This window comes from Emydura macquarii, unplaced genomic scaffold, assembly GCF_026122565.2.
Source record: "Emydura macquarii macquarii isolate MOO-44397 ecotype Brisbane River unplaced genomic scaffold, CSIRO-AGI_Emac_v2 contig_1451, whole genome shotgun sequence".
Lineage (NCBI taxonomy): Eukaryota > Metazoa > Chordata > Testudines > Chelidae > Emydura > Emydura macquarii.
In genome coordinates this window covers 15,575,042-15,587,814 of record NW_027131588.1, presented here as the reverse complement: position 1 = coordinate 15,587,814, position 12,773 = coordinate 15,575,042, and the positions used below count along the sequence as shown (strand labels likewise).

Genomic DNA, 12,773 nt, shown 5'->3' with positions numbered 1-12,773 from the left:
TTGTTATATGTTCAGCCACACAAAAGATAATATATCAAATTTTCTGGAGCTAAGTAAAATGATGTATAGTGAACAGAAGTTATTCCTACTAAATGGAAAGCAATTTTAATGGATCTTTGGCCCAACAACTACTAGATGGCAGCAATTTTTACATAGCACAAACCTGTACTAGATTTGAACCAATTATTTTTACATTTTTAAAATTTAGTCATCCTAATGCCAGTGGTGCTCCGAAAATGCAGAGGAGGCTTACAATTCATAGGAGGCATTGTGGAGGTTACCAGCAGAGTTCCTCAAGGATTGGTCTTAGGACCAATCTTTTTCAGTATTTTTAGTAAGGATATTGGCACAAAAGTAGGAGTGTGTCAATGAAATTTGCTGATTATATGAAGTTAGGCATGATCAACAAAGAGAATTGGAATGTTATACAGGAACATCTGGATGACCTCGAAGTCTGGAGTGACAGAAATTAAATTCAGTGGTACAAAGTGTAAAGCATACACTTATTGTCTAACAATAAGAATTTCTACTGACAGCTGGGGGATTATCAGTTGGAAGTGACAGAGGAGAGAGATCTGGGTTTGTGGGCCCATCACAGGATGACCAGGAGCCAGCAATGTGATGCAGCTGTGAAAAAAACAAATATGATCCTAGGATATATGAGGAGAGGCATTCCCTGTAGAGATGTTGAAGTATTAAGGCTATTGTACATGGTACCTGTAAGATCCCATTTGGAATACTGGATACAATTCTGGTCACCCATATTAAAAAAAGATTAATTCAAACTGGAACAGGTGCAGAGAAGAGCTAGTAGGCTGATCAGGGTAATGGAAGACTTGTTTTATGAGACAAGACTGGAAGAACTTGGCTTGTTTAGCCTCATAAAAAGAAGGCTGAGAGGGGATCTGATTGCTCTCTAATATATACATTGGGGGTAAATACCAGGAAGGGTGAAGAGCTACTTAAGCTAAAGGACTATTTTGGCACAAGAACAAATGAATATAAACTGGCCATGAACAAATTCAGGCTGGAAATTAGAAGATGGTTTCTAATCATCAGAGGCATGAGGTTCTGGAACAGCCTCCCAATAGGGGTTGTGGGGCCAGCCAATTTAATTAGTTTTAAGAGCTCGGTGGACAAATTTATGAATGGGACTGTATGATAGGATTGCTTGTGATGGTGGGGGGCAGGGCTCAGCAGCCTTGGGGCTTACTTCTAGTTTATGTCTTATGTTCCTGAAGGTCATGCTTCAGGGTTTCAGCTGGCGGCCACCTGCAGGAGTCAAGAAGTGATTCCATTTCCCCACCCTGCCATGTATTCTGTGGGGTTTGTTGTTTTTTAATCTTCTTCCTCTGAAGCGTCAGAGATGGCCACGGCTGGAAATGGCACATTGGACGGGGAGGGCACTGAGCATTCTCTCTCTCAGATGCTTGGCTGGCTGGTTCTTGCTCACATGCTCATGGTCCAACCGATCACCATCTGTAGAGTCAGGCAGGAATTTCCCCCAAAGGTCAGATTGGGCATTTCTTGACTTCCTCTACAGCGTGGGATGTGGGTCACTTGTGAGGATTATCTGATATCTCTCACTTAATCATTTCCCTGCCCATTACAGGGATCTCAGCACTGGTGCACCTCAGTCCGTCCTGTTCTCTGCACATAATAGTCTACTCTCCAGCTGGCTGTAATACTTTGGTATTATACATTACAAAATACATTATTTTGGTTGTTGGGTTTAGTGTGCAGGTGCTGGTTGGTGATGGTGGCCTGTGCTATACAGGAGGTCAGACTAGGTAGTTCCTTCTGGCCTTAAACTCTGTGACTGTGTGATTACATATAGGCCAATCTCACAATTCATATAGTGATCAAGAGACAAATGCATCATATCTACAGCACTTAATCATTCAGTAGGTTGACAGTGTAATTTGGATGAGGTGTTGAAATTTGTGACTTGCCAGTAATTAGGCAGTTTGAACTGGGGTCTTTAAATGCTGAAAGAACACTACATTACCTTGCCAACTCTTCAGATCTCATTAGGTAAAACTGACTAGAAAAGAACAAAGATGATGATAAATTGAATATTGGTGGAAGAGATTAAATAACTTTTTTCATTTTCAAAGAAATCCTCACAGACCCATGTGAACTGAATAAAGAATATCACCTCCATTTTACAGATGGGCAAACTAAACATGGTGGCCCAGATCCACAAAGGAATTTAGGCATCTAAGTGAGGGGTTTAGTTTGTGTCTATCTGTGTCCTAGTTCTAGGCTCCCTTGAGGTCCACACAACTCCCACTGAATCCTGTAGATGCTTAAACTCACTTGGCACCTACATTTTCAGGGTAAAAGTTCCCTCTGCCCCTAAGCTTCTCCCTCTGAGCATGCAAGCTGCTGCCTCATTCTGTGTCCAGACATCTATCTCCTGCCTAAACCCCCGAGTGATCTAGAAATAGACGGAAGACAAGTGTTCATCCGCTTATCTCACGTGTGGGGCCAGATTTGCTAGGTGTGATCAGAGGCCATCTATCAGATTGAGGCCATTCAAAATCATAACTTTTAGCTCAGTGATTAGAACTCACCTGGGATGTGGGAGATGCAGGTTCAACTCCCCTCAAGTAGAGAGGAAGAAAGAAGTTTAACAGGCATCTCCCACCTCTGAGGGGTGCTCTAACCACTGAGCAATGGAATATTCTGATATAGGGTTTCCTCAGTCTCTCTCCTGTTGAAGCTGTTGCTCTGAATATAAATAGTCATTGGTGCATGGGGACTAGACACTGACTCTCCCACGCGGGGCACCCTACCCTCTAGGCTATAGAGTAATTCTCTTGCTCTCTCTGGCCCAGTGACTCTTCTAAATATTTATACACAGTGGAACAGCTTCAACAGGAGAAATAGAGGGAACCCTACATCAGCCTATCCTGTAGCTCAGTGGTTAGAGCATGCTCCTGGGAGATCACTGTTCAAATCCTTTCTCCCCATCTGCCTGATGGGAGAGTTGAAGCTGGGTCTCCCACAACCCAACTGAGTGCTTTAACTCAGGCCACAAGTTGTACAATAAGATTGTCCTCTGGCCATCTTGGGCACAGCAAGGCTGGCGCCTAATTCATTTCCATTAGAAACAACTTAGAAGCCTAAGCCACTGGACTCCAGGAGAGGGAATTCCCAACTCAAGCTTTATGGATCACAGTGGTGCTCCTGTGATTTTCTAGGTGCCTGAAAGTTAGGTGTTGCAACACTGAGCATTACTAATCTCTCTGGGGTGTTGCAATTTGTAGAAGGCCACTTTGAGTCAATTAAAACAGCCAGATTAGGAATTTGAGGATTCCTGAGTCCCAGCTCTATACTCAACCAATGGACTCTGTTGCTTTTCTAAATGTACACAGGATGTTACTTTCTTAGGAATTATTTATTATGAGCATGTTAGTATATAGACTATTAACATACGGACTATATATCTGATGAGAATATATGAATGTTAGTTCATTTAAATTTTATATAAGTAACCTAAATAAAAGTCCTTTACCATAAATTTCTGCTTTCTCATAATTAAATTACAAAGAAAATATTGGGCTTCTGAAACAAGGAAATAATAGTTTGTCTATAACAGAGCATGTTGACTAATCAGGCTTGTTTAACCATCTTTTGTGTGTTGAAAAGGCTAATTATTATACATTTAGACCCTGATCCTGTAATTAGATCTGCACACATAGACCTTTGTGCTTGTTTTAAGCTCCATTTTAGTATACCATATACCACTTTTAAGCAACTTCCAATTAATATACCTGTATAAAAGAGTTAAATGAAATACAATATATATAACCATTGGCTAATTTACACCTCACTAACCTCAATAAAGTTATACCAGGGATTAACATGCCACCCAGTTCCACAGCAATAGTGCCTAGTGGGAGTTAGCAGGGGAGACAAATGTCAAAAGAGGCAACCAAGAGAAAGAAGAAAGAAAAATAGAGAAGCCAACCAGTTACTAAAAGAGAAACAATGAAAACATGGCATGGGGTTGGGAATTCTACTCTCAAAGCACCAGTTTGCTTCCTATCAAAATTAAGAAACGAGAGAATAAAAATGTCTTCCCTCTTCTCTCTTTTAATTCCTTTAGCCCTGAAAGGGGTTTCTCCTAAACTGTCTCTTCTTTCTACTCTTCCCTACCATAATGGGTAAAGTCACCAGTTCTATCACAATAGATTTGCTTTTCTCTTCCATTGCAGCAATAAATCAATGTAATTAATGTTTGTTCTAAATCTCTACTGGCCTTGGATACCAACAGCGAATGGAAATAAATTTAGGTTTTTTGCATGGCAGTGTAATCTTGAATATTGTTGATGAAACTAACCTACTTCTATTTTTGTACTAATTATAAGAATATCCTCCATAATATTTTAAAATCAGACTTCACATTTAGCTTGTAATAAGAAACATCTGTATCCTGCCATAAAACTATGGGGCTTTTTTTTTTTAGCATAATGTCTAAGGAAATGACTTTAAGGACTCAAATATGAGTTAATATTTCTCCCTTCCTAGTGATGATGTTTTCATTATCATAGATTTTGAGTGAGAGGCCCAGACTAAGGTTCAGGAGGAGATGCACTTTAAAATTCATGTTTGCTGCCAAGTACCTGTGGATTCTATTTTAATGGCCATAATGTGGCTTTTTGATCAGTTTGTTTTGCTTCTGTATTTTGGGGGAACATATTAAAGGAATCTTACAAACCCATCAATATCAAATTAAGCCCTCAGCAGTCCTCTTCATTTTGAAGGGTGACCCTCATTTTTTTAAGCCCATATTTCTCTGATCTCCACAAACCTGCTGTCATTTCACTTCCACTACTGTAGAATACTTACATGAATTTAAAAAAACCCTTGAACTTATAGGATATATTTGTTACCCTTACCTCAGCTCATTTTAATCTTCTTATAGTAAAAATGCTATCATGTCTTCCATTTAGAGTCTAGGCAGCAGAGTGAAGACATAGTGCAGGGAAGCTTGTTAGTTTTGGTTTACATGGAGTTCAACCAAATGTCTCGTCTTTTTATTCCATTTTGTATGCTTTATACACTCTCAATTTTGCTTTCATTCTGAAGCAACTAACCATAACCTGGTCTCGGGTGGAAGCCATCTGAAACCACAGACTTTTGCATGTTTTCTATGTGAGACCATAACTGAGCACAAGTTTGTGAATGCAGACAGACTTTAAAGGGCTTGCTCAGTTTTAGATGACTTGAGAAGGTCCCATCACCTTTTGAGTCAGCATATGGTATACAGTAAATCCAACCAACCCCAACTGTCACCATTGTTTTTATTTGTACTGTGGTAGCTCCCAGATGCCTCAGTCAGGATTGGAATGTCATTACACTGCATGATGTACAAATACATATGGAGACCCCCGATCTGCAGCTGGATCCACCTGGGTGGCTTTGCCCCAGAGCGGTGTTGCAGGACTCTATACCAGCATAAAGAATTGGTGCCTATGATTTGTAAAATGAGAAGTGTGTATGAGAAAAAGGGAACACTGAACTACCTTTATATACCTACAGTTCACTCTGGTAGTTTGTTTCTTTTCCTACTTATTTATAAAGTTTTCATTTGAGACAACACTCAGTGCTAACGATGAGAGTGGTGGGGCAGGTAATACCCTATGAGACAGAGAAATCCCCCTTGCTTCTAGGAATCCTTTGCAGCCTCCACGAGTTAGGGTGACCAGATAGCAAATGTGAAAAATCAGGACAGTGTGGGAGATAATAAGCACCTATATTAGAAAAAGCCCCGAATCTTGGGACTGTCCCTATAAAATAAGGATATCTGGTTACCCTAACACAACTGCTCAGGCATACATCGAGGAACACGTGCAGCTTCACTGTCTGACACCGCTGAGGTAACGAAGGCACAGACAACCTGGTCCTGAGCAGGGCAAGGACCCCTCCTCCCCCCGTCTATCTGCCCCGAAGTGCAGGGGAATCGCCGAACCCAGGCCAGGGCTGAGCTGGGCCCATGATGCACCAGGAAGCTGCAAACAGGCCTGGACCGGGGACGGGGAGGGGAAACCAGGAATTGAACCAGGTCTGGAGCTGAAGAGCTGGGACCCGCCCGGATTGCTGCCGAGGGTCCTGGCAGCCACACGGTAACACCCGCCCCGCACTAGGGCCCCCAGCCTTCCCCGGCCCTGTCTCCGGGCTCCCCCGCCCCCAGCCCTCACGTGGGAGACGGTCACACCACACGCTTTTGGGGCAGGGGTCCTCCCCAGCCCCTTCCTCCGCGAGGTGCATGGCAGAAGCTGTTCCTCAGGCCCGGCCCGGCCCGGCTACACGCCACGAATGATCCCAGGACAGAAACGAGGCAGCCCCAGCCTAGCCGGGCGCGCGCAGTACGTCTGCGTCGCTCGGTTGTCAGGGCCAGGCAGTCACTGGAAGAGAAGAGAAAGCGGCCTCGCGCACATTCACGCGGAAGGTTACGTACGTGTGTGTGTGTGGCGCGCGCTGAGAGGCCCCGCAGTGCGCGATGGCGGTGGGGCGGGGCCGAGCAGGCGCGTGCTTGGGTGCGCGCCTCGCGCCGGCGCCGTTGGGAACGGCTGGGCGCGTGACTCCCGACGCGACGCGCGGGCGCGCACGCGCGCTCTACCTCTCTCGGTAACGCTGGGCCTGGGTGTGTCGCCGGCGGAGGGTGGCGGTTCTGGCTGTAGCGCATGCGCAGAAGGGGCCGCCCCGTCTCCAGCCCTCACTCCGTCCCTCCCTAGCCCTGGTTGCTTCCTCCTCCTCCTCCTCACCCACCCATCCTTCTCGCTTTCCCCTCCTGTGGAACCGCGTCTGCCGCGCCGCTTCCCCTCCACCCCCCCGCCCGTCCCTCACCGCTTCCTCCTGTCTGTGCCATGGATGGGTGAGTACCTGCCTCGCCCCCGCGGGCGCGGTCAGCCGGGGCTTTTCTCGGCGGCGGCGGCGGAGGGCGAGCCCCCCTCCTTCCTCTGCCCCGGGGCTCCCTGCGCACAGCCGGACCCGGCGGCCGCTTTGTATCCGTGGACGGAGCAAAGGGGGGGGGGGCGGGTAGCGGCCGGGTCCCTTTGGGGCAGGCGGGGGGGGCAGGTGGAGGTGGGGGTGCGTGGGGGGGGCGCAGATCTTGTGTCTGAGGTGACTTGCCCCGCCCCCGGCTGGTGTCCCCCTCCCCCCGTGTGTGTGAGGAGGGGGGGGTCGTGTAGGGTTCCCGCGGGGGGGGGGGCGAACAAGGCCCTTGACGGCGGGGGGCAGCCCAACTTTTCTCTGATTCTTCTCTCTGCTGACATCGGGTGCGGCTTAAACTTGGTGCAGGGCCGGGGCGAGGGCGGCGCTGCCGTGAGCCCGGCTCGCCCAGCCGCGAGACCCCCCCCCCTAGAAAGAGCAACCTCTTCCTTAAGGCGCCTGGTGCGCGGCCCTGTCACCGGGCCCCGGCCGCCGCGGCTCCTCCCGCCGGGGGCGGGGGCGAGTTTCGGTTTGCCGCGGGAGCTGCTGCTGCTGGCGAGGGGGAAGTGCAGCCGCCGCGCACGGGGAGCTGGCGCTGTGTGGTGGTTGGCAGGGGGGGAGGGAGGAGAAGGCGAGCTGGCTGGACGGAAACGTGCGCCGGGCTAGCGAAACCAGCCGCTCCGGACAGGCTAAACTGGGTGCGCTGGGAGGGAGGGGCCGTATTTGCAGATGGTAACGCGAGGAGCCTCCCAGAGTCCCAGGCTGCGGGTTATTGTCGGAGCACACGATCGTTTCACGGAGCGTTTGGACCAGCGTCCCTGGCCCGGGGTTAAAGGGTTCAATATACTCCAGCAATGCTCTTTGATTCGTGGGGATGTGTTCGTGATTTTGAGTTTTCTCTGTTGGAGGAGACTGCACCTTATCTTGTCTTGTTGTCAACAACCTTTGGGGGTACCTCAGTCTGTCAAAGCGATAGCTTTAATTTTATGCCCGTGTAGTTACATTAATTTGCGGTGTAGTTACTCCTGATTGTAGTTACTCCTGGTGGGGTGTGACTTTGTGTAATATAGTATCTGTTCTTATCAGTTTCGTGTTCTGTCAAATAAAATGTCATGTTAGATTATACAAATGTTTTAAAGGGTCCCACCAATTAACCTGGGATCTTGCTAGATGTTGTATTTTCACAGATCTATCTCTAAATATCTTCTTGCCATTTCAGAGTAAACATAATTAAACAGACATGCTATTTTGAATTCACAAATCTGACGTGTAAAGTGACAATTTAATGAATTGCTGCTTTGAATTACAGTCTTCAAAAATCTTAAGTTTATACCTTCATGTTAGCAATTTTTTTGTAAGAAGCATGAAACTTCTGGGTTCTGGTATGTTGGACTACAATCACCATATCATTGGAGCACAATAGGAATACGGCTGTGGGAACAATGGTTCTGTGTTTGAATGAAGCATAACTGGTTGACCATATTATTACGTAAGATTAGACAGCAATTTTATAAAATACCATTTTATAAAATAACTTTAAGACCTTGATCCTGCAAACACTTAAAGTATGCTTAACACTTTACACAGTGAGTAGTCCTTTTGATTTCACTAGGACTACTCATTTGCATAATTAAACACATGTATATATATTTATAGAATTGGGGTCTTAATTTGTACACTTTGTTCCACAGCAAATTTTAAAATGAGGCTATTAACTCAAAACCTGGTTGGTTTCAAAAATAAAATTACAAGTAGTTTTCCGAAAGTGTGTATACTTGTGAGTTCCCTTGACAATATTGTTTTTTAAACAAATAAGAGAATATTATAAGCTGGAGAAATATTTTTTGTAAACACAGTCAGTTTCTGTAATTATGTATGTATATTGTAACAACAGTAGGAAGAAAAATCCTGTAGAAGTCTGACTTTAAGTACATGGTGTTACTTCAAAACCAGTCCTATTCCTCTGTTAATTTTAAAATTATGTCTGATTTTGTTTGTCTACAGTTCTTACAGATAACTCCTAAGAATGCTGAAACAAATAAATTATGGAAATATTATATTTGTACAGCACCTAGCACAATGGAGCCCAAATTGGTCATAGTCTTTTAGCACTGTATAAATGTTAATAGAGTTGGCAATCTTTCAACATACTGTTAGGTTGGAATTGCTGATTCATCTAAAGTTAAATGTTTTGCGGAAATGTGTAGGTCTTGACAAAATTTTGTTATATGGAACTGAAAGTTTTGACCTTATTGGTACGGAAGTTATAATTTTCTTTTTCGAAAAAAACAATTTTTTAAATTTTATTTTCCCCAATATTATAAACATTTTAAAAATTAATCAGAACAAAATATTTGTTTTATCAGAATTAACTTTTTTAAGTTATATTTCACAGGAAGCTTAGGGATTTTTTTGTTCTATTCCAAAAACAGAATTAAAAAAAAAAAATACAGAATTTCATATGAAACATTCTGGTTCCTACCAAGATCTAGGCTATTTCTTGCTTTCAGTTTCACTTTGTATAGTTAGTTTCCCTGTATAATCAGTTCCTCCTGTTTTTGTACATTTTAATACTGCAGCAGGAAAGGGGAGGGGGGAATAAGTGGTACAAGGTGTTAGATTTGTAGTACCTGAAAATACTTTTAATTCAATTTTTTAAGTGATTAGATTTCAGTTGAATAGCATCCTTTTCTGTGTATAAGTAGTGAAGAGTGTACAAACCATAGATTTGAATAATTTTAATTGTATTTGTGTAACTGTATTTTGAAGCCTATAATAAAGTGGAAAGATTTTGTTTTGCAGATGATAGTCTTTTATTAAGGCCTTTAGAATAGTGGGTGACACACCACATAGTTGCAATAACTAAACAACTGGGCTAGTTAAAGGAGAATTACTTTTTTTGTACATAAATGAGGTTGTCAAAAGCAGAAATTTGTCTTTGGTAAAGCATCTTAGAGTTGTTCATACCCACTTACATTTTCAAAACTGACATGACTGTGTCTAATTTTTGGGTGCCCATTTGAGACTTTAAGGACCATTGAAACCCCAGTGATCTGGCTGGCTGCTCTGAGATCAAATTGAAACCCCAAAATTGGTAGTCACTTTTGAAAACTTAAGTCTGTAAATCTATCTCTTTCTTCAAGAAAGGCATAACAAAATTTAAATTAAATCCAATGTTAACCTGGTTTTATTATGAAATAAGTTCTCAAGAATTTAAGAACAGGAAAATCTAAATTATATAAACTTTCAAAATTATTAAAATATTTTATAGCACTTTTTATTGAGAAAGAAGTTGCATTGTATATATTGCAGTTGTTACACATACTACATACAGGAGGAACTTCATTTTTATGGCACACTAAGGTTAATTAATAATTAAAACCGAGGCTTAGTGAATGCAAGGTTATACTATATTGGAGAGGAATAGAAATAACTTGTCTTAATTTCAGTGAAAACCTTTTTTTATATGGATTCTCATGTTCTCTACAGAGTTTGGAACTTGAACTTTGCAACATTGCCCTGATGCGTGACAGCCAGAAGGAGAAACAGGTTCCTCTCTTTCATTGTCCCAGTTGAATTTAGTGAAAGGGAAATTGCGTTTTAATTACTCTAGATCAGTGGCAAGATTAAAAGAAAAATATAAATCACTTCATTAGTGATTGTGATATTGTTTGTCTACCAAAACAATAGTAAAATATGTGTTTTTAAGTAAACTCAATTACTTTAGTTGTAACAATCACAAAAAATACTGAAACAATAAAAATGAACTGAGCAAGCACAGTTAGTGGGTATTCATTTACAAGTTACATCCAGCCAGTTTATTACTGGGTTCAGTCTCTAGTTGCAACTGCTTCCAGCTGACAAGGCTATTGAGCTTTGCCACACAGAATGTTCTAGCCTTAAAGATGCAGTAATCCCTTGCTTACTGTAATGCTTAAAACTCCATAGGACACAACTTTCGTTTAGATTTATAATGCACTTCAGCTTTATTTACACACTTTTTGCACCAATTTAACTGCATTTGTAAACCAGTGTACTTAAATAGTGCAAAAAGTGTGTAAACAAGACCTACTACATAAAAAGCATCTATTCCAAGCCATGGGTGCTCTTGACAAACTGTTAAATATTTTAACACATTAACTTTGTCACTTACTGACAACAAATCAGCAACAACATGCATACAACAAAAAATTAATATTTCCTGAGCCTCATTTATTTTCCCGCTCCCGATAGGCATCCTTTAAGGTTAACAAACTCTGGCTGTTATGAACCTGTGTATGGGGTGTGCAAATTCAGATGTGTGGAACCCTAACAGAATGCCCTGCCAACAGTCATCCCGTATCTCATCTACAGTTTGAGCTGTAGCTCAGGCACCTCCAGTGATTGCAAATCACTGTAAACATATAAAAATGTGGTGGTCTTCTGTGTGTTTTATTTCTAACCAGGTTTTCCTTTTTAAAGTAAATATATGCCATAGTTACCTCAGGATATTAGAGTTGGGTTTAATCATGTAATGAAAATATTCCTAGAGTACAGTACTTGTAAGTCTTTTACAGTATACTCTGGGTGATTCAACAATTGCACAATATCTGTACCCTTGATTTCGTTTTGTCTGTGTGACTGAAGTGAAACAGACAATTTTTCCTCAGTAAATTCATGATAAGGTGTCAGGCATTTGAACAAAGTTGTTGGTGCATGTTCAGTGTGGTAGAATTTAAAACTTGGAAGGGGTAGCCAGTTAATTGCAGGTGAACGGTCTCATAAAGCCTTCAGTTTATGAGCGGAGGAAAGAAGCGCATAGCTTAACTCTTAAGTATTTGAAAAATATAGCTCAGGAAATTAATTCTGTACAATATAATATTCATAATGGTCTTTTAATCTTAAAAGATGTGGCTGTGGATGCAGAAGTGTCCCTCAAGGCAAATTCACTGTTTTCACATAGTCTGAAAGGTCCCCTCTGACACACATCACAGCTAAATGTTTTTTAGGGTATGGGACATTTAAACTACATTTTATTAGTTCTCAATGTTCACTCTTCTGTTTTGGGTGATCATGTTTTCCACAAGCTTCATTCTTCACAATACTTGAAAATGTTTTTGTTTTGTTTTTTTAAATCTTGAGCATGAGAAAATAAGATCTCACATTTTCATGAGCATGAAAATAAACCATTTTGAATGGAAGTGGTACAATAACTAGTAGAGCAGGATGAAGGGGGAAAGAACAATTTCCTTGGTTAGTGTCGTTAATCTAGTTTTCTCAAAATTTCCATCCCAAAAGCTGGTGGAATGAGCACCCTTCCATACGTCAGTGGTCTAACCATTGATCTGGCTGGCTGCTCTAAGATGAATTTTCTTAACCGTAGCATTTCAAGTCACTTCAACTTTCTGCCACACTTATTTATTAAAAGACATGATGTATGCACAATGGAATTTAGACGGATTAGGGAGGACATAGATCAACATGGCTCAGCAGCAAATACTAGGAGCAACAGAATAAAAAGAAGACAATTTTAGTGAAGTGTTCACAGAATTGCCCAAGTCGGTAATCACTACGATGATCCCACAATTTAACCAAAGTGTTATTAAATATTTTTTTTATGTGTGGTGTACAGTCAAGAGTGATGATGATCCAAAACTAGTATAACATTCAGATAAGAGCAGCAGAGTTGTTGGACTTTCAGGTCTTTTCCCAAACCAGTATCCTTCATAAGGGGTCATTGATTGGTAACCCCTTCATTGTCTTTAGGTGGCAAATGTGCTTATTGTTCATGGCCTCCTGCAGGGGGCAGGAGGGAGCAGGAAATACAGCTCTTCCCCATAAGCTGTAGGAGA

The 12,773-nt window shown here is 42.3% G+C and overlaps 1 protein-coding gene across 1 annotated transcript in view; it reads left to right on the top strand.

Moving 5' to 3' along the window:
* Positions 1-6,792: 6,792 nt before the first annotated feature.
* The window catches only part of PTBP3 (polypyrimidine tract binding protein 3), a 97,535-nt gene continuing 91,554 nt past the window's right edge, over positions 6,793-12,773 (top strand). The window contains exon 1 of the mRNA XM_067553226.1: positions 6,793-6,886. The gene's annotated coding sequence lies outside the window, so the exon portion shown is untranslated. The remainder of the gene's footprint in view (positions 6,887-12,773) is intronic.